This window comes from Canis lupus, chromosome 6, assembly GCF_011100685.1.
Source record: "Canis lupus familiaris isolate Mischka breed German Shepherd chromosome 6, alternate assembly UU_Cfam_GSD_1.0, whole genome shotgun sequence".
NCBI classification, from domain to species: Eukaryota; Metazoa; Chordata; class Mammalia; order Carnivora; family Canidae; genus Canis; species Canis lupus.
In genome coordinates, this window is record NC_049227.1 from 67,957,831 (window position 1) to 67,981,683 (window position 23,853).

Sequence of the window (23,853 nt, forward strand, 5' to 3'; positions counted from 1 at the left end):
CCCAGGATACTGGGATTATAACCTGAGCTGAAGGCAGATGCTTAATCAACTGAGCCACCCAGGAACTCCCTCTATGTAATTTTATATGCTAATATTCAGGTGTACCAAAGGGATATTTTCATTTGAAGATAATTTTATTTTTCTTTTTTCTTTTTTGAAGATAATTTTCTAATGTGTTGCCAATCTGTTGTCTTGAGCAACACACACCCCAAAAAATAGGAGTTGCAAGATAGTTCAAGATAGAAGTGTAGGTAAACAGGACTGAAACATATATTAGACATAAAAGAAAAGTGCCTTCAGTTAGTCTGGAGAGAAGAGTACAGTGACCAATTTCCAGTTATAGTGGTGGTAGTTATAGTTTTTCAGTGAAATCTCAATGCCTTACATACTTAGTGTGGGTTTTCCACTATAAAGATCCAGGTGTACTGAGACATATTATCAGTAGTAGTAATACTGCATTTAAGTGTGTATTTGTAAAGGTGATGAGTTAATTTTCTCAGTCTTTTTTTCTCTTCTAAAGTTGCTAAATAATATCCTGTTTTCAGTGCACTCAGAACATTCTCCAGAATAGATCACATATTAGGTCACAAAACAAGTCTCACCAGGTTGAGAAAGATTGAAGTTGTATCATGCATCATTTGTGACCACAATTCTATGAAATTAAAAATCAATCACAAGAAAAAAATCTGAGAAGAGCACAAATACATGCAGGTTAAGTAACATGCTACTAAATAATGAATGGGTCAACCAAAGAATCAAAGAAGAAATTTAAAAAAATTACCTGAAAACAAATGAGAATGGAATACAATGGTCCAAAACCTTTGGGATACAGCAATAGCTATTTTAAGAGGGAAGTTTATAACAATATGGCCTACCTCAAGAAACAAGAAAAACTTCAACTAACCTAAACTTACACCTAAAAGAGCTAGAATAATCGGAGCAAATAAACCCCAAACAAGCAGAAGGAAGGGAATAATAAAATTTAAAGCAGAAATAAATGATATAGAAACTAAGAAAACAAAACAACATCAAAACAAGCAATAGAGCAAATCAATAAAATCAGGAACTGGTTTTCTGAAAAGATCAACAAAATTAATAAACTTCTAGTTAGACTCATCAAAAAAAAATGAGAGTCCTCAAATCACAAACGAAAGAGGAGAAACAATAACCAATACAATGAAAATATAAATAATTGTAAGAAAATATTCTGAAAAACTATATGCCAGTAAACTGGGCAGCATAGAAGAATCAGATAAATTCCTTTAAAACACACACACACACACACACACACACACACACACATATAACCTGCCAAACTGGAGACAGGAAGTAACAGAAAATTTGAACAGACTGATTACCAGCAATAAAATTGAAGCAGTAATCAAAACACTCCCAATAAACAAAAGCAAAGGACCAGACAGCTTCACAGGCAAATTCTACTGAACATTTAAAGAAGAATTATTATCTATTCTACTCAAACTATTCCAAAAAATACGAGGAAGCAAAACTTCTAAAATTCATTCTCTGAGGCCAGGATTACTCTGATAGAAAAGCCAGATAAAGAAACTATAAAGAGGAATATAGGTAGATATATCTGATGAACATAGATACAAAAATCCTCAACAGAATACTAGCAAACCAAACCCAGCAATAGATGGAGGTTTTAAAAAAAAATACATTCACAATGATCAAGTAGGATGTGTTACTATAATGCAAGTTTGACTCAATATTCACAAATCAATCAAAGTGATACAACACATTAATAAGAGAAAAGCATTTAATCATTTCAATAGATGCAGAAAAAGCATTTGACAATGTACAACATCCATTTGTGATAAAAACCCCTTTACAAAGTAGGTTCAGAGAAAACATCACAACATAAAAAAGGGCATACACAAAAACCCATAGCAGACACAATATTCAATGGGGAAAAATTGAGAGTTTTTTCCTTAAAATCAGGAGTAGAGCAAGGATATTGAGTTTCACTACTTTTATTCAGTATAGTATTGGAAATCCTAGTCACAGCAATTAGACAACAAAAAGAAGTAAAAGGTATCCAAATTGGTGAGGAAGAATTAGAACTTTCACTATTTGCGGATGACATGACACTATATATAGAAAACCATGAAAAAAAAAAAAAAAGAAAACCATGAAGATGACACCAAATATCTACTAGCACTGATAAATCAATTCAGTAGAGTCACAGGATACAAAATCAATGTAAAGGAATCTGATGCATTTCTATACACTAAGAATGAAGCAGCCTAATGAGAAATTAAGAAAACAAACCCTTTAGAATTATAATAAAAATAATATATTTAGGAATAATAAACCTCTGAAAACCATAAAACATTGATGCAAGAAATTCGAGCTAATACACAGAAATAGAAAGACAGTCCATGCTCATGGATTGGAAGAATAAACATTGTTAAAATGTCTATATTATCCAAAGCAATCTACAGATTTAACACAAACCCTATGAAAATACCAGTAGGAGTTTTCACAGAACTAGAGCAAACAATCTTGAAATTGATATGGAACTCCAAAAGACCCTGAATAGCCAAAGTGATCTTGAAAAAGAAAACAAAAAATGGAGTCAAAATTTCAGACTTCAAGTTATACTACAAAGCTGTGGTGATTAAAATGGTATGGTACTGGCACACAACTAGACACATAGACACAGAGATCAATGGAACAAATAGGAAACCAGAAATAAACCCACAAGTACATGGTCAATTAATCTTCAACAAAGGAGGCAATAATATGCACTGGGAAAGACACAGTGTTGGAAATGGTGTTGGAAAAACTGGACAACTATGTGCAAAAGAATGAAACTGGACCACTATTTTACACTGTATACAAAGATAAACTCAAAATGTATTAAAGACCTAATTAAGACACCTTAAATCATAAAAATCCTAGAAGAGACACAGACAGTAATTTCTCTGACATTGACCCTAACAACTTCTTCTAGATATGTCTCTTGAGGCAAGGGAAATAAAAGCAAAAATAAACTATGGAGACTACATGAATATAAAAACCCTCTGCACAGAGAAGGAAACAATCAACAAAATGAAAAGGCAACCTATTGAACTAGAGGTGATCTTTACAAATCATATTTCTGATAAAGGGTTAGTGTGGGAAAATATATAAAGAACTTACAAATATTCAACAACCCCCCCAAAAAAAAATAACCAAATTAAGAAATGGGCAGAAGATATGAACAGAAGATGTCCAAAGAAGACATCTAGATGACCAACAGACACATGAAAAGATGCTCAGTATCATTTGGTATCAGGGAAATGCAAGTCAAAACCACAATGAGATGTTACCTCACACCAGTCAGAATGACTAAAACAAAAACACAAGAAACAACAGGTGTTGGTGAGAGTATGGAGTAAAAGAGATCCTCGTGCACTATTGATGGGAATACACACTGGTGCAGCCACTCTAGAAAACAGTATGGAGGTTCCTCAAAAAGTTAAAAATAGAGCTACCCTCTGACTAAGCAATTGCGCTATGAGGTATTTACATAAAGGATACAGAAATTCTAATCCAAAGAGATACATGCACGTTGATGTTTATATCAGCATTATCTACAATAGCTGAATTATGGAAACAGCCCAAGTGTCCAACTGATGAATAGAAAAGGGAGATGTGCACAATGGAATACACAATGGAATATTATTTAGCCATAAAAAGAATGAAACCTCCCCATTCGTAATGACATAAATGGAGCTGGAGAGTGTAATGCTATGTGAAATAAGTCAGCTGGAGAAAGACAAATACCATATGATTTCACTTGTTTGTGGAATTTAAGAAACAGACGAATGAGCCAAGAGAAATGAGAGAAAAAGGCAAACCAAGAAATGTCCTTAACTAAAGAGAACAAATTGATGGTTACTGAAGAGGAGGTTGGAGGGAAGATGGGTGAAATAGTTGAAGGGAATTAAGATCATACATAGCATGATGAGCACTGAGTAATGTATAGAATTGTTGAATCACTAAATTGTACACCTAAAACTAATATAACACTGTATGTTAACTACACTGGAATTAAAATTAAAAATTGAATAAAAAATAAAACACACACAAATAATATCTTCTTTTGTTTTCAGATAATATTATTAAGACTAGATCTAATCCAATTCTTCACATATGAAATATCAATTTAATGAGCAACATACATTCTTCCTTAAACAAATTCTAAAGTTGTGTTTTAAAGTTTTAGCACTTTAACTTTTTAAGTAGCAGTTCCTTTTCTGGATAAGGTGATCTTTCTGACCGTGTTGTGGAATGAATATCCTAGTAAGCTGTAGAATATGGTCTTATTATTACATCTACTGTAATGGTTTATCGGCCAAAACTTAGTAGTGTTTGGGGCAGGGTGAGAGGGGAAATATTTTTGAGAATTGTTTAAGTCACATCAAAGGAGATTCTTGAGGGCAGGGATTTTGTATGAAATGAATGGATGGAAAATAAAGAAACCAAATGAACGTTGGATGGTGATAAGACTGATAAGTAAAATCAATAGACTCACCTGACTTTAAAATTTAAACTCTCTTCCATATTTTCTCTTTGTTCACAATGTTAATTCTTACACTGCAGCATATTTCTCTCATTTCTTTATTTGCTTAATGAAACTACGGAATTACACTATAAATTATTCTCATTTGCAGTTCAATGAATATGTCCTTTGTATTGCTTACCCTTAAGCCATGGTAAATTCCTAAGTATATGGATTTTTCTATTTCTTATGTTGCATTTCCCAGATGCATTAACTATATGCTTAAATGAGCACACATACAAGAAATATTTCTTGATTATAAAAACCAGCATCTGGTTTTTAGAAGGCAGAGGAGAATAACCTCTCAATGTCTCAAGTCCCGCCATCAAACAGAAGTTATTCAATTTTGGATATGGCATCTGACTCTTGTATTGTTTTCTAATAACTTTTCTCCTTGAGCTCTGACATTATTTTAATTGAGTAGTAAGAATTTATTTAAATACTACTACATGTCTGGAAGTATACACAAAAAACATCATGAAGTTACATCACCGAGATGTACTGCAACCTAGCTATACAAAAAGAGGCTATCTACATAAAAGTATAACTTCCTCAGAGAGTTCCTCACCTCTGACCTCAATCTCTCTGAGCTTTCTTATTCATCACTGATAAATGAGATTTCTTAAAACAAAGCTCCAGTCACAACAACTAGCTGCTCAAAGATCTTCAAGGTCTATACTGAGTGTAAATCCAATTAAGTGTAAGTATCGCCTTTGGGAATTAAAAGCTTCAACAGAGTGAGCCAATATATTTTCTATGTAATTTCCCTCCCTTCCGCAGACAAAGCTGTGATGTAGGTAAAGTAGGATTTTCTTATTCTTTCAACATTCTCAGTAAAGTTCCACTTTCCTGCTTAATTCTTATGTTTTTTTCTTCTTTCTTTCTTCTATATGCCTTGTGTCTATCACTTCTTGTAAAAGCCTTCGTCAATCGTTCAAAATGGAAAAGTACCACATTTTTTGAATCTCTATTTCCTCAAAATGAATGTAGTACTATTTCTTTACCCTGACCTCCGCATTTTTATTTTCTTGTAGCCATCTTTTTCTTTTTGTGAAATTATTTTATCTACCCATAGTAGTTTGCATCCTCTTTTCTAGAGCACGGGAGAGGAAAATATTGATTTTCAGACTTAAAGTAAGCAATTGATAAGATGAAGTAATATGAAGTATCAAATTAAAGTTCCACTCAGGAAGAAACATGATTACTAAAACAAACAAAAACAAACAAACAACAAAAAAAACAATAAAAACATTCCTTCAAGACAAAATCATCACATAAAAAGTATCCTTTCACAAGATTCTTCAACCATGTGTATAGTTTTAATTGTTGGAAAGTTGCAGAATAAATTTCAGTTAGTTAGAGACCATATACATACAACTGTGAAGAAGTAAAGCAGAAGGCAGATTTGTGTGACAATGAGAACCTGATATTATTCGAATGGATGGGAAGAAACGGACAATTATCAAATACTTGCTGGGTAATAAGTTAAATTTGTTATATCATTGTGTTGAATTGTATTGTCTTTTGGAGTGAACAGTTAATGTAACAGAGGACAAATATGCAATATTGCCAGACTAGAAAGGTTGATTCGGAGAAGAGTCAATACCATGATGTGTTCTTTCAGGAAGAGTTAGCTGATGGACAAAATTGTTATTTTTTATATAATAAGTCTAGAGATTAAAAAAAAAAAAAAGAAGTCTAGAGATAAAATTTTTAGGCCAGGGTGATTATAAGAAATTGTGAAGACTTGAGTCTTCTTTTAGGCTGTTCCACATTCTCTTGACTCCAAATCAGGATCCCTAACTCAAACCATCATGTTCATACAGCCAGTATCAATTTCAAGAAAGAAGGACTGAACCTTTGCTCTGAAAGAAATGTCTTAGAAATATTTCAAGACATCTATGATTGAATCCCATTGACTAAATTCAGTGAGATGTTAAGTTCTATGTTCACGCTTAATTAAAAGGGAATTGAGACATGTGTTTATTCTGGGTTGTCATATACCTAACTAAAAATTAGAAATTTTCTTAATTTTAAAAGAGAGAATCTATTAAGGGATATCTTGCCATCTGTCAGAAAGAGCCACTGGGTCTTATAAGAAGATATCTTTTGATATCGTTGAAAGTATGTTTTTAGTAAAATGATAAAAATAAAATTGTGGAAATATTAAAGAGGGAATAGTCACAAAAATGAGGCATCACATCCTCAATGAAGAAGACATTTGCTTATGAAAGAATAACAAGAAATAGGAAGGCTTCTTAGGGAGGGCCTCAAGATTAAGGAAAAAGAAGAGGACTTTGCATTTCTGAAGGAAGTGCAGTTGGAGCTGTGAGGTACAGTTGGAAACTTGGCATGGAAAAGGATCTGAGAAATATTTCCTGTGGATAAATTGGAAAGGACACATATACAGACTAAAACATGTTGAAAGGAGGAGGATGATAGTTTGGTAGATTCTATCAGATAGCCAATATCATCTCAGTTTAACAAAAGCATAAGTCATATATTATTAGTGAGGGGAAAGGGAAATAAAATAGCCCATGGAGTGAATGGAAAATATTTGAAATACGGATACAGAAGTTAAGTAGCTCTCTAAATAAAATCAAATTATCAGGCATGATTCTGAATATCCTCAGCTAGGCTGGGTAGGAATTGCCTCATCTAGTCTTTGAAGGAAACCCACATGTTTATTAAAAAAGTACTTTATTGAAGATTTTACCTGACTTCAGTTGCATGGATATTGCACAACTTCAAGAAATAAGCTCGTAATAAAGATATATATTTTACAAAACTGCAATTGGCTTCCTACAAGCACTGTTATTGTTTAATTACAGATTTCTCAAAAAAAAATTCTCCTTGAAAATCTTGCTGTCAGAGACAAATACTTAGCTGGCTTTGGAATGTAATGTTGGCTTCCTAAGCATAAAGCAAGACACACAAAATGTTGAAAACACACTACTAGCTTTTTCATTGAAACTATAAATAGCATCTATATTGTGCTTTGGAAAAACAAGCAGGGATTCAAAACTTGATTAAAAGTTATTTTTTCCCCTTAAGCTGCTATGTAAGTCACCAATAGGCTGAAACTCATAACTTACGTTTTATCCTTATCAGACAAAGATGAAAGCAATTGGTTCGTCTGACTATGCATCCACCCCCCAAAATATGTTTGGAGGTAGGCTGAGAAAACTTCTAAAAAGTTAGGTGACAATATATCTTTTCTATTAATCTTTAAATATGATTAGGGTCCAGTTTTTAAATAGCATTCTCCCTATTTCTATGTTTTCTGGTTGTTCCCTAATTGTTTATAAAACAGGAAACCGATTTATTATAATGTATGCTATTCTCCTACAGGTAATAAAAGAAATATGTCCTTTAATTAATCTATCCCAGACAAGATGAATATATTATTTAAATAAAAAAATATATTTCTTTTTATAACTGGCCCAAAACACCTGAGAAATAGCTGTTCAGTTTTGAATGGTGCATGAATGAAAAAACTGCCACCATTTACAAAAAAAAAAAAAAAAAAAAAAAAAAAAAAAAAAAAGGTTGTCACAATGTATTATTTCTCTGACTCAAAGTTTATCATTAAAATACTTGAAACCAATGCAGGAATGGAGTATTTGTGTATAAGGGATGAAAAAGAAAGACAAAGGGGGAATACAATTATAGTTACAAAACCTCAAGCAATAGGACTTGTTTTAATGGGTTATCTTTTCACCTACCCACTCCCTCTTACATCCAATAAATTTATTGGGAAAAAAGAAAGCCTCTTGATTCCTTTAATATAGTTTTCTTTTGAATTTAATAGAATTAAATTCACTCTATATATTTCTGACCCAAATCTCAGAAAATCTAATCAAAAAGAATCCATTTCCTCAAGAAGATAGGAGCAAATATCTGGTTTTCTTAGAGCTCATATAAAAAGGTATAGTCAGCACAATACATCATATCCTCACCGAAGGCTCATTTAGAATGAATTTGGAGCAACTGACCTAGAGGAAGAAGGCAGCTGTGCATGGAAGAGACTGGAATCTTGACTCTTTTGAAATAGCAAAAGAAGTGAAAGGAAATAACCCAGACTTTTGTTTGGAGTGCGGGATATGGTTTTTGAAGTGTCATTACCTTGTTATAGAACTAGCTGCTCCATTTTCTAATTTCGTTGTTCTGCAGTAGAGATTTATGCTAGGAAGTGGTTGAGGGACTTGTGCTCAGTTTCTAGATAGGCAGCAAAGTTTTATCACGGCAATTACTAAGAAAAAGAGAAACAGTTAAAAGGATAATCGTTTTTACATTATTTTGGAACTCTGAAAGGAGCTAGATTTGGGTACATTAATAAATTAAAAATAAACCTACAATTTCAGAATGCATTATTTTGTTATACCAAATATCACATTGGATTGCAATTATTTACTTACATTTCTTTCTCATTCAGACTTAGATGGTAAGAGAAAATAATGTGCTGTATTCATTTTTTATTTTTAAAAATTTTTTTGTATTCATTTTTTATTTATTTTTTATTTTTTTAATTCATTTTTAAATCCCCAACCTGATACACAAATTCTTGGCAAAAATATTTGTGTAATAAACTAACCCGTCTGTGTTTATCTTCCACTCTTTGTTTTGCTTCCCCAGCTGCTGCTGCTTCTTCTTCTTCTTCTTCTTCTTCTTCTTCTTCTTCTTCTTCTTCTTCTTCTTCTTTTTCTTCTTCTTCGTCTTCCTCTTCTTCTTCTTTTCTTCTTCTTCTTTATAGGCTTTTTCTCTTATAATTCACTAGTCTTAGATTTTTGCTTTTAGTGAATTTGTTTTTCATTTTATGAGAGTAGTTAGCAAGTATAGAATGTATATAGCAGGAATGAAAGAATGATAATGATATAAAAACCGCGTTTTATGAGGAAACAGTACACAAATGAGTCCAGTCAGTGCAGTGACAGGACGTGAATGAATGGTCTTCAAATTCCTGAAGGGCTGTATTATGAGAGAGCAGAGTCTGTACCTCTTAGCAAAAGATACATTCACAGGGGAGTTTAGATCAATCTAACAGTTGTCCACATATGTAACAGCCGTCTTTTAAGGTGTGAGATTCCTCTCCTGGTGGGGTAAAATGGAGACTGGAGGGTCTGTTTACAGGGATAATCTCAAGAGCATTTCTTCCCAGGAATGGAAGAAAGAATTTGTTGATTCTCTTACCCATTCCTCGTAGATATAATAGTTATCTCATCACTTGACCAGCTGCTAGCCACCTCATGATGATGTTTATGAATGTATATCTGATATAGACTATTAAAATGCTATTGCCATTCACTCTATATGTACTTTTATTTTGAGGGTGGGGAGTAGGTTTCTGTCTTTTTATTGTTGAGTTGTAAAAGATATAAGTACCTTGTCAGATATTTTCCTGCAAAAATTTCTCATTCTCTGGGTTATCTTTTCACTTTAGTTAACATAGAGTGTTAGTTTCAGGTATACCATATAGTGATTCAACAATTGTATACATTACTCAGTGCTCTGGATAAGTACTTTTGATAATCGCTATGCTAAGACATGGGGGACACAGAGATTAATGAAGATACTTTTCTCTTTGGATGTTCAGACTTTACAGTGAGAGGAAAGGTACAAAACATAATTTATGATGCAATGAGCACAATATAAGCAAACTTGTCCTCTTGTCATCCCCCCATCTTCTGAATACTTTGTCTGCCAAAAATATTGTTGTTCTGCAAATATAGGTGGACAATGCACATATCTATTCTTTGCAGACCTCCTGGGTTTTCTGTGTTCTGTTTTCAGGAAAGAAACTCCTTGTTAGAATGTTGTTGTGAAAAAGGGCTTTTGACTAAACAGACAATTAAGTATATGTTCATATAAGGAACCATACTTCACTTCCATACAGATCCAATGAGTTTTCTAGAATCTGATTTTGGGATGTAGCAATGAAAGATAATTCAATCAAGGCAGAAAAATGATGGGCAAAATCAGGCAACAAAGTCAATATAAATTTATTGGATAGGTGACACCTTGTTTCTTAGAAAAGCCAAATATGTATGTTATTTTCCTATTGTAATATAAATTGATGCCCTACAGTCCAGTATTTGCCATCATATTTTAATACATTCTTCAATGTGGTAAACTCTCTTTTAACTTATGGACTTTGAACTTGTAATTCTCTGTTTTGAAGTTCTATCTCTCCCCAGTTCTTTGCTGATACAACTCATCAGAGCTTAACCCTTCCTGCCCCTCATAAATTAAGCCTGATCTCTACTAATTGCTGCAGATATTGTTTCTTATAGTGATTTTCAAATATACACGTGGAGGGGAAGGGTTTGCATATACAGCTGATTATATTCATTTATAATTAAATTATTAATTAGTGTTTTTCTGCTTTATTATATTATGGACAGTTTCAGCTCAGAGCTTCTAACATTTTTGTTTACTTTGGTGGGCCTACTTCTCAGGAAAATATTTGGCAAATAGATTTTGAGAGGCTGAAAGGAAGTTTTACAGCTTACTAGGGACTAGTTGTATTAGCATAGAATGAAATTTAGAGGCTGGTCAGCCTTCCATCCAACGTTAGCCAGAATGTTTATTTATTAATTATTACTCAAAAATAGAGTTGTTTTCCTAACCTTCTGTTATAGAGTGATTCTACTACCTCTTAAACACTCAAACAGAGCTCTGTAAATGAATACATAGATTATTTCTAATATTTTTCTGCACTGGTTGTACCTATAAGATATAAAAATATGATGAATATCAAGTATCCTAGTGTTATTTGCTTATATGGAATTAATATTTACATATTGTGTCACTTTAAGTATATTATAAACATGTACATTTAATTTGATTAGCTATCAATATACGATATATGCAAAGGAAAGAACTTCTGCCAATAATAATTTCTAACTTGAAAAAAATGTTCAATTTAAGGCTTAGCATATTAATAATATGAAGTAGAAAGCTATATGTCTATTTTTGGTTGTATCTTAAAAATCCTATTACGTTAGCAAGTGATTAGTACTCCATTTGAAAGCTAAATAAAAACAAATTCATTGCAGGTAAACTGATTTACTCTCATATGCACTGTTAACATTATTCATTTCAGTTACAGAGACTGTATTTTCTCAACTGTACAAAGAGGTGCTTCGACTAATGAACCCTAGTTCCTTACCTGGTTTACTATTCTGTGATACTACAAATTTCAGTAAGCTAATTTTATGTTTCATCTACATGCTAAGAATATCATAGCAGAGAAATAACATTCTAGATAATTGTATTCTTTGGCTATTTAAAGTTCTCTGTTAATGAGAATGAAGATAAATAAATGATGGAGAAATCAACTCTTATATCTATTCTATGTGTCAGTAATCAGAGAAAGAAAATCTACATTATCAATTAAATAATAAAACATTAGCATTTTGGTAGAAGCCTTAATGTCTTTCATTAAGACATATATTGATATTCATCAATATAGGTTCTCCGTACTTCTTTTGAATACCTCTTATCAAGTTTACTATGTTATGATCGCAAGATCCATTCTTTCTTTTTACTGAGTATCATGAGGTCTTATCTCCCTGACCTACGTGTAGTGAGGCACCTCTTCCCTATTGGCCACAAGACAATTCTTGCCATGGGTTTGATTTATTACAAAGCATAAAAAAGAAACCCTTGTATCTTTGTATTAAGTATCTGGAGCATGGGCATATTCAGAATCCAGCTTGTGAATGCTCCCCAACCTTTCTGTAACAGCTGCAAATGTTAATAAACAAACAAAGGGTGGTTTAAAATCTAGATCTGTAGTCATCCATAGATTATTTGTCATCACATACTCCAAATACCTTCTATTTTACTTTCATGTAAAAGGCAAGTTGATTAGGCCAGATGATAAACTTCATTCTGTGAAGGTAAAAACTGATTGATCTCAAAGAGTGTAGATAATATCAAATCATGTTGAAAATGATTGTCTTATTATTTCATATGGCGTGACCTCAGATTCTTTGTGTTTTGAACTGCAATAAATCTTTCTCATATATATTATGAAATAACAAATGATCACTTTCAGAAGTCTAGGTAATGCATATTCTCTGTGTATTTCAAGTCCTGCATACATATCATATTCTTCCTAGCTAAATAGGTGTACTTAAAATTTCCATTTATTTTGGGAAGATCATTTAAATGTTTAGGAAGAGAATACTTTGATCATCTTGACATTTTAGTTATGACGCTTGACAAAAAGTATGAAATTCCAGAATATCATTAATCTTAATAATTTGACAACTTTCTAAGAAATACATCTAATAATATAAATTGGCTTTAATTTCTAAAAATACAGCTTGTTTGGTGTTTTTCAAGATATTTCCTTTAGAAAAAATGCAGATAAGTTAAAGAGCATTGCACTGTTAGTATTGCCCAACCAGTTGAATCAAGAAAAAATAATATGTGCCAAACATATTGGGATTATTTTTGGAGACTTATCATATGGAAGTTGTTTCTGGACCAAAATTAGTGACTAATGTCAAGTGAAAAAAATACTGAAAATAATATTTAATTTGTTTCTTTCTCAATGACCTAGCACATTCTAATCACATTTTTCATAGATCATTTCTAGTCCCAAATTTATATCATCCTATTTCTTATAAAGGAAACCTTATGATTATATTTCATTTATTTTATGGTATTATTAATGATGAAAATATATTATGTATTAATAATATATTCCTCAAAATTAAAGCTTATATCAGTTTTGGGAAAATGTTGTAATATTTTCTACAATGTCTATGTTATAAACTCTTCATTTGTTTCATATGCAATTATATAACAATCTAATAATGTTGGAATATATACATTTGTGTGGGTTTACTAATAGTACGATGAGGTCTGTAAAAGGTAAAGAATGTTTGTTTATAATCATGCTATATACTTTTACCCGGGTTATTGATTAAAGTGAAATCAAGAAGTGACAGTAATCTTTTACACAATACACTTCCCAGAATAAGAAAGAAGATGAGTAAATTAGTCTTTCTAACCCCCAGTAAAATTCAAGCAAGATTGATTTCATCTAAAATTTTCAGAGGCAAGATTTTTATAGAAGTTCAATTACAATATTGTCATTTTCTTGTACTGCATATTGTATTTACAAAATGAATATTATGAATATTTCAAATAAAGCATAAGCAGTAATATAATTTATGTGAAACATTATATTTTGCTTGCAAAACTGTCAGAACTTTCACTATGGCTATGAAAATATCTGATGATTATACTTTGTATTATTTAAAGTTTGTGGTAAAAATGAATGATGTTTATTTGATTATATTTTAGTGTTAAGATGAATGAATATTAAACCCAAATTTTTATGCATCAGAGAATCAGGTTTAAAAAAACTCTGGTTCTTGTACTAAACTGCCTATAAAAGTGTAAAATGTTGACTTTTGATCAAAACAGGACTTTGAAATACACTTTTTTGCATCTATTCAATTATTTTAATCTGAAGAGTTCTAAAAGCAGATAGAATCCAGATTTAAAGTACTTTCTTAATTGAACTTTACCTGTTTTAGAGTATCAAGAAAATAAGAACAAAAGCCAGGTTGAAAGAATGACACTAGTCTTAAACTTTTCATAAGGCCCATATCTTCTTCATAAGAGTCAAATGCAAAAATATTTCTATTTACAAAGAAAAAGGGAAAGTGGGTGGTGAGAGGGGGAGAGAAGGAGACACAGAGAGAAACAAAAGCACAAACATTATCTTTTAATTTAATCCAATAAATCTCAATTTGCACTTAGTTTGGAGTACCAGAAAATCATATGTCTTTGTCAGACTTCTTGGTGAGGTGATGATTATATTCATGGAAAAACATAAAGAAAAAAACACCATCCAATTAAAAGTGTAATCAGATGCCAAGAGAATATTAGAGCAAATATTGGTAGATAGTCAAATCTATCCAGCAGTACACAATTATGGAGAGTCTACTACATACTAGTTACAGTGCATGTGATTGGTAAGTGTTTCTAATCTCCACCTGGATAGTCATTAGGGTCTCATTTTAACCATTCATCTAGGAGCTCATTCGTTCAGCAAATATTTATTGTCAGGTCCTGTACTATTTAATGTGGATACGATAATGATGAAAAACAGACACATTCTCTGCATGCTCTGAATTCACAATCTACTGTGGTGACAGTATTTATCAATAAATCACAAAAGTAAATTTATACTGTGAGAAAAAGATGAAAGGAAGCAATGTGCAATAAGATTGTAAATTAGAAAAGCTAATGTTTTTAAAGAGATGGGGAAGGTTTCTTTAAATATATTGCATTGTTTTTTTTTTTAATAAAAGTTAATAAGATGAACAAAGTTTAGGAGCTGAGAGAAGCAATTCAAAGAGAAGAATATGTAAAAACTCTGGCCGGAAGGAGATTAGAACTTCTCCCAATATGGGTAATCAGAAGCCACACTTAGTCCTACTCCAGAAGGGTAAAAGAGAAAAAAAAAAAAATCCACTAACTTGTTAGGTAGGGTTGGCAGACATTTGAGTAGTGTTAGTGGTTGAACCTTTCTCTTTGGTGCAACCACATTGTGGTGACTTTTGCATTGAATGGCACTGAAGAAAACAGATGAAAGTTCAAGCTGAGATCACCAGTGTTGGAAATCACTTTTAACATAATCCAAGTACAACTGGCGTTGTGATATGGATTCTCACCACCTAGTCATGTCTGGAAATTGCTAATTAAAAATAACATTCTTAAACTACAGAAGGATTTAGGATATAATTAAACATTTGTCAATATCTTTCCTGCATATTCTTACCAACGAAGCATGCTTCTAAATAATTTTATTTATTTAAATGAACTTTCATAAAGTTCTATAGTAGAAAAGATGAGTCATAATTCAAAATTTTTATTGGGAGAGTAGTAAATTCTTTATTGTATCATACTAATGTAGGATGTTAATGATATAGGAAACTGGGTATTGGGGTATATAGGAATTTTCTATACTGTTGTCACTGTAAACCTAAAATCACAATTCAGGAAGCACAGATTCAGGTGGAAACTTGAAGTGTCTGGCTTGTAATGTGGAATCATGGTTTTTTCTAAGGAAAAAAGAATGGGTGGAGCCACTATTACATGTATTAAGAAGAGAGAAAAAAATAGGACTTTAGGAACCTAAACTATTTTGGCTTATACCTCCATTGACTACCGACTCTCTCTTCAAAACCTCCACAACCTTCAGTCTTAGGGTCTGAGTGCCCTGTTTACTTCTCAAGTAATTGCTGAGAACAATTGTCATTTTGTCCAGTCCAAAGATTTGGTCCCAGTTTCTCTGCAGTGGCCACCCTGGCTCAGTTTTAAAATGGCACCATTCGTGTCAGTTTTTCATGCTGGGAACTATAAGGAATGGGTTCTTCTTTTGCACTAGATCTGATTCTGAGACACCTAGGCTCTTACTGCTACACATATCTTGTCACCACAACAGAATGGGAAAAAAACAGAAAAGTAAACAACAAAAACAAAGACAAAAGGAAGGAACACCACTGATTGAGAAAGAAGGAAGGAAGTGCGGACACCTGGGTGGCTCAGTCAGTTAAGCCTCTGCCTTCGGCTCAGGTCATGATCTCAGGTCCTGGGGTCAAGCCTGGGATCAAGCCCCACGGGATCAAGCCCTTCATCTGGCTCCCTGCTCAGCAGAGTCTGCTTCCTCTCTTCTGCCTCTGCTCTTCCTCAGTCTCTTTCAAATAAACAAATAAAATCTTTAAAGGAGTCTTAACTGACACAGAGGGATTTATAGTTAAGCAAAAGAAAGAAGTTCAGGTCATTGTTCAAACTTGGTTTCCTCAAAAATCTCTCAGACTTTTCCATACTTAATAAAGTCTAGTCATGTTTCTATTTCTCTTCTCATCTCTTCACTTCTCTTTTCTTCTTACCTCCCACATTCATATTTATTTCTAATGAAGAGCAAATGATGTCTCTTCTGCTGTGTTTTTATCTCATCTTCTACCTTATGAAGCTTACTTACTTTTCTGGAAGACAAAACAAAACAAGAAAATCCCAGAGTTACCTGAAAGGAATTGTGATAACAATTATGATACTACATTTTTCACCTGCTTCCTACTACACATTGTTGTTGATTTATTTGGGTATATCCACCAATAAGCTATAAATTCCTTTAGAGGAGGGACTCTGTTGTATCTGAGTTTTGCTATCAATCCATAACATATCATATTTCCTGAAAAATAAACAATATTTGTGAGGTTGTACATTATCGTCCAAGAGCAGACAAATAAATAATAATGTTTAGTGAAAAGATATCTGAACAGACTTGATTTTGCTGTGATGTTGCTGTACTTTATTTATGTAAAATAAAATAAATAATCCATTTTCTTCATTTCTGAAATAAAGTATTCAGGCAAAAATTATGGCTACTACAATTCTAAAATCTATGAATCCAAAAGCCTTTCAGGCAGCCTTTACTCCTTTAGCTATGATTTGGTGACTACAGGTTTATGCAAGTGAAAGTATTCCATTTTTCTCTATTCACTAGAGTCCTGACAATGCAAAAAGACTGGGGATTCCAAGAGTATTTTTAGAACAGCATATGCAGTACTTTTCACTTGCTAGCTCTAATTCTTCTAAAGCCAACATGGAAAATGGAAACATAATCAATGTATAGCCATTAGTTTCCATAAGATCAAATAAAAATAGTTATTCAGGAATAGCATGCTTCTTACTGATACTGAAGTCAGAATTGATTTGTTTAATGCCTCCTCCTGGAAGGTGGTATCAGGAAACAAATATCTCTATGCCCTTCAAGATCTTTCTAGTCAGAGTTAAGAATCAAATTTACATCAGAAAGACCAACAGGAGAAAATCATATTTAATGGCATATGTACAGGGAATCCATACAGACACAGAAATTCCAAAGACAGGCAACATGAGGTATAGATGTGATTCTGAACTAAAGAGAGGGAGGTAGGGGGCTGGGACTTCAAAGGGAAGGAATACAATTCACAAGAACATGGAAAACAGTAAATGTTTGGTAAATAAAGATTTGCTGAGCCTCTGGGAAACACTGAGACAGAGATCTTTGATAATCCCTGCTAGACCTTACTAGGTTACTCTCTGTCTACATACCTAGTTTGTTTGTTTGCTTGTTTGTTTTTTAAGATTCTATTTATTTATTCATGAGAGACACAGGCAGAAGGAGAAGCAGGCTCCTTGAAGGGAGCCCAATGCAGGAATTGAACCCAGGACCCTGGGATCATGACCTGAGCCAAAGGCAGATGCTCAACCACTAAGCCACTCCGGCATCCCTACCATACCTAGTTTATATCATAATATATCCATGGTGCTAGCTCTCTTCCTGAAGCACGTTCTCTATCTGAATTGTTTTAAGTCAGTTGAGGGAAATGGATAAAGAACATTTCCTGAGTCTGCCAAGTTTTGATTTTTTTTTTTTTCCTCAAAATAATCTTCATAGCAAAGTGGCCCATCTTGGGACATCCTGCCCTTGGCCCCTATAGTGGGTAGAGAGACATGGGATACTTTATTCATAGACTATTTAAAAAATATATAGCAACACAAAATAGTCTGACGGCACCCAAATAAACAAGGTAATAAAAACAAATGACAGTAATACATTTTATTTCACAGATGCATTTTTTAATGCCTGAGATTCTTAAGATTCCATTTTTTATCTATAAAATGAGAAAGGGAACTGTACTTTCTAGTCTTACTGGGGAAAAGTAAATGAAATAATGCAATAAAGCATTTAGGCATGGCCTGGTTAATTGTTAGGAATCGTTAGCTAGTCCCTAAGATGATTAAAAACAAGTACCCAGATTTGGAATGATTTGACTTTAAACCAAATATTTTTTTCAATGCCTGGAATAATATTTATAGTACCTAGAAATAATTTCTTTATCTTGCTGATTGCTAACTTCTCAGTGCCTTTAGTGTGCTAACATGCTGTTGGAGAGATAACATAATTTTCCCTCTACCCTTCTAGGTTCTTCGCTGAGATACATCTGTAATAATAATAAAAAAAGATTAATAGGAGACAAACAGAAGTTTAATAGCATGTGTACCACCTGTATATGAGAGATGGTTAGGAAAACCGAATAACTGCCCAAAACATTCCAAGCTGTCAGCTTAAATAACATCTTCAGCTAAAAACAAAAGAAAATATTGGAGGTGAGGAGTCAGTTATGAAGGTTAGTAGGAAAAGCACAGTAAATAAAGGCAAGGTTGTTGTGCAGATTTAGGTCATTGCCCTCTCCACCAGTAAGAGTTTTAGAAATTTAGAGTCATTTTTCTCTTCCTGCTACAGAGAAGGAGACAGTCTAACAGATGGAGATTGTACATTTCCCTATACATGTAAATGTCTCTTACAAAAGGGTAACTTCTCAGTTTTTAGATCATTTCCTATGCCAGATGTTTCTTTAAAATCAGCCTAAAATAATGCTTATGTCAAAGAGACATAGCTTGGGTGGTTATACCCTGCTCCCCTTCAGTGCCTAGCTCTTTTGGAGAAGCTATGGAATATATATGCACAGACTTCCTACATGTTTCTGTTCAAAACCCATTTTATTCAGAACATCAAGAATTCCTTAGATACATTTAGGGCTTTCTCACTAGAGGAATGGATGGGTAACATATCCTTCATAAAATACACCAAAGATCTTGTTTCTCTCAGCTATTTTTTAAAAAATGAGTTACAGTGATTTCGAGATCGTACTTCATTTAAGTAACAGGAGATCACATAGCCCATCTGACATTTGACCATATAGTGATATACTGCATTCATCAGTACAGTTTGAGGTAGGATAACCATTCTCTTGTGAGAAATGAAGGCTCTAGTTAAGCTACCTCACTTCTATTAAAAATAAGATAAAAAAAAAAAAAAACTTAAAAAAAAAGTGGGATCCCTGGGTGGCACAGCCTTCAGCTCGGGGCGAGATCCTGGAGACCAGGAATCGAATCCCATGTCAGGCTCCCAGTGCATGAAGCCTGCTTCTCTCTCTGCCTATGTCTCTGCCTCTCTCTCTCTCTCTCTCAATCTCTCTCTCTCTCTCTCTCTGTGTGTGTGACTATCATAAATAAGTAAAAAAAAAACTTAAAAAAAAAAACTTAAAAAAAATAAGATCCAAAGTAACATCCATAAATAGGCCTAGAATTTGCTTCATAGCACTAATTAGATTTTACTACAACAAGAGAAGAAGAATCATAAATGGCAAAATGTCCACATCAAGAAGAAAATGTAAGTAAAACTGAGATATGTCATAACGTCAGATGTGGAAGATGAAGAACTGGTATAAAAATGATCTCAAGTAATTTTTATGGATTTCAGTACCTGACCTAAATTATAAAAATGGCCAAAATGTCCTAATGCTTTCCTTCCTCCCTAGTTTATACAGATTCTGGAAGTCTTGACAACCAGAGTTAGATGCTTTATTGATATCTTGCTGGTGGCATGTCTACTCAAGTTTAACTTATAGTATCACCCATTTTTAACTCCGTTCCTCCTAATTGGCTTATCAAATAATGTGAAGTTGAAAATAGGTGAAGGATCGACCTATAGTTCTCAAACTCCTGTAATTTGCTACTCAGTGTGTGATCCATGGCACGGGAACATTAGCCCCATCTAGAAGTCTATTTAGAAATACTGAATCTGGGTTGCTGGGTGGCTCAATTGGCTAAACATCTGCCTTCAGCTCAGATCATGGGCCCAGGGTCCTGGGATGAGGCCCACGGCTGAGCAGGGAGCCACCGTCTTCTCCCTCTCCTCCTCACTTGTGCTCTCTCTTGCTACATGTCTCTCTTGAATAAATAAATAAAATCTTAAAAAAAGAAAATAAGAAGAAATGCTGAATCTTTGGACCCCTCCACAGAAAAACTAGTCATAATCTATATCTATCAAGATATCAAAGTGGTGTGTATGCACACTGAAGTTGAGACGCATCACTTATTAAAAATTCAGATTCTTGAGCTGCATACCCAGAGATTCTGTTTCAGTAAGTTCCCAGTAGTGTCCAGGAATTTGCAACCAATCACCCTAGTTGATGAGAACTCTGGTGGTCCAGAGACAACACTTTCAGAAACATGAGCTTATTGTGAGGGTCATCCTAGCTGCATTAAAATAAATATGTAGGGCATTCCAGGAACTCGGCTTTTTAAGCTAAACTAATGCATCTCAGATGGCATGCGCAGTACTCCCAGAGCTGAGGGAATATTTTTAGCTGAAGCTACTTTCTTTCATGTTCTTTATGACTTGCACTGATACAGAAAGCCAGCTCAGTGGCAGTGAACAGTATAGGCCCATGCCCAGTCTGAGCAAATGTACAATCTACTTTGATGGAATCTCTCATGCACATTTTGTTCAATGAAGAGGATGGCTTGTGGGCAAAATTAGAAAGAAGCTTATAATAACATTCAGTTAAATAACAATCCCATTTTTCAATTTCGCCTCCATCTACTCTGATCTTGCCTTTTTTTTCTATTCTTTCCTTTAGCCAATCTGTGAGGGACCCAGAAAAATTCTTTGTTGTTTTGCATTAGAAGCACCTGATTTGTTACTTTCCTTATCATAGAAAACCATGTAGTCATGAAAGCAATGCGGAAGTGAGGGAGGAAAATCCCCTCGAGTGCTGTAAAAATGTGATACTATTAATTCCCAGTCCCAACCCCACCCCAAAGCAAATTAAAACTGCAGTGTTCGTTCCCTTCTGGCAGGAACATAAATTGATACAACCTTCCTGAAAAGCAATTTGGCATTATGTTTCAAAAACCTTTAAAATGTTCATACTCTTTAAACTAGCAAGTCCCCCTAAAGTAATTTTTCCTAAGGTGATGGGAGCAAAGATTTATGGACAAAGACTTTCATGGCTATGTTATTTGTATGAACAGGAAATGGGACATTACCTTATATTCAATAATAAAATAGTGGTTAAATATTGTGGTAGACACATGGCTGGGGCATGGACAATTATGTTAATTGATCTATGACAGACTTGGTAATTAGAAAGAAGGGGGACCAGTGTCTGCTCTAAATGGGAGAATAAAAGCTAACACGGATATGGGATGGATAAAGCAAAATGTTAGTGGAAAAAATACAGGGTTTGGGTTAAGAACTCTGTTCTAGTCTAGGCTCCAGGATATACAATCTCTGGGACTAAATCTAATAATTTATCAATGCGGAGACTCAATCTCTTACTTGAATTATGTGAATACAACCTACCTTAAATGTTTTTAAGTCGCTGGATCATCTGACCTGGCTGGACATCTTCCATATATGAAAGTTTATTTAGGTACAGTGTTCTGGGAATGCGTTAGCTGAGTGATAATGCTTATGAAGATTTGGAGTGCAGAGGGAAAACTACAGGTTGGGAGAATTTGTAGACTATGAGTTCTGCAAGTGATACTGGGAAAACCTGACAAAGTATAGCTATATTAAGGAGATATATTTATTACAATATTCCTACACTTATCAGGGCCACTGATGGTAGCAATTCAAGTCGGTCCCCGAATATGGCAGATAATAGCTCAAAACAAACATGCCCATTTTCTCCCCTTTTGGTCTGTGTTCTTGTGTTATAGTTGATTTTAATTGCAACATTCAAAGCCATTATATTTTGGCCTGCTTAGATGACAGATGATTATAGCTAATACTACTGTATTGCATACCTGAAAGGTTTTAAAAGAGTAGATTTTAAATGTTCTCACTGTGTGCATGCACACACACACACACACACACACACACAAATGGTAACCATATGAGGTGTTGAATATATTAACTTGACCTTATTGTGGCAATAGTTTCACAATATGTATATGTGTCAGATCATCAGATTGTACATCTTAAACCTACACAGTGTTGTATGGCAATTATATCTCAAGAAACCTGGGGGAGTTGAGGGGTGGGGGCATGACCCAACCGGAGAAAATAGTTACAATGACTCTTTTGTTTAGGTTGTTGAAAGAAAAGATTTCCAGTTCCTGCCACCAGGCTTAACCCTGGTGCACATACTTGGAGCAACCCCCAGCCAGTTTGCTTTCATGTAGCACCTGGATGTAAAACAAGTGTGGGAGAGAGCTTTGTCAAAAGATGGAGGGAGATGGGTTCTTGTGATGTCATTTGAGTCAATCCTTCCCGTGCATCAAACTTTCCTTTTTATTCGAATAAACCAGCAAACATGTTTCTATCATTAGCCAATTTGAGTTCATCTTTCACCCCAAGTGCCTTAACTGACAATATAATATATAAATACCAGTTATTATTAAATTTAAAAGAAGATTCCTTTCATAAACATAATATCTGTGTAACATAGTGAATGATGTGATAGACAATTTATAAAAATATAAATTCATCAGCAAACATTTTTTAAAAATAAATATCCAGAGAAGCCCAGTATAACCCCACAGGACAAGTCATAAAATGACTGAAGACACTAATTTTGCTACTATTTAAGAAATCTATAAAACTTCTCTAAAAGAGTTAAAGAAAATAAGAGAAAACAAGGGATAAATTAATTTAGTGACTATATTAGAAACCCCCTGGGAGACCTTATGGTCCAAGGGGAAGGCTTATGACTATTTCTGCTACATGCGAATCAGCATCTCTGAACTTCAGTTTCCCTCTAGGAAATCACGTTTAATTAAAATGTCTTCAATGTTTGAGTTCGTTCACATGAAATGCAGAGGGCAATGCCAAGTATGCATGGAAGCAGCCTCTGCTAGGTACTCAATGAGTCTTAATTTTCTCATCTCTTTCCAGCAGTGCTGTAAACATGTGATATTCTGACATTTAGAAGAAATCTTAGCACTCATTTACCCTTCTATTAATTCTGTATCTTCTCCCAATGCAGCACTTACCCAATATTCTGAAGGGATAAAAAAATTCAATATATACTTGTGGAAAGACCTTTCACATTTGAAATTCACTAAAAATGTATTGACAGCTCACATAAAACAGGTAGAATTTTCTTATGGATAAATGTGGATTAAGCTCTTTGAAATGAAGAGTGTATATTTCTCCAGAGGAAACAACTTCATAGCAGGGTGCTCCAGATGCTGATGGTAGGCAAAGGGCAGTTAGAGCCTATGAGGGATCTAAAGGATGTAGTAGACAGTGAGGTGTTAAATTTCTGCTGATCACCACAAATTATTTAGAGTAGTGAAAAAACATGCGGGATTATGAGGAAATCCAGAAGGATCTAATTAAACTGGGTGATTGGGCAACATGAAAACAGATTAAATATAGTGCAGATAAGTGCAAGGTAATGCATATTGGGGAACAT

General features: G+C 33.9%; 1 long non-coding RNA gene across 4 annotated transcripts in view; it reads right to left on the reverse strand.

Moving 5' to 3' along the window:
• Positions 1 to 23,853, reverse strand: part of LOC111096439 — an 88,606-nt gene that overhangs the window by 33,459 nt on the left and 31,294 nt on the right. For all 4 annotated transcript variants that reach the window (XR_005360460.1, XR_005360461.1, XR_005360463.1 and 1 more), the window contains exon 2: positions 8,693 to 8,819. This is a non-coding gene — a long non-coding RNA (uncharacterized LOC111096439). The remainder of the gene's footprint in view (positions 1 to 8,692; positions 8,820 to 23,853) is intronic.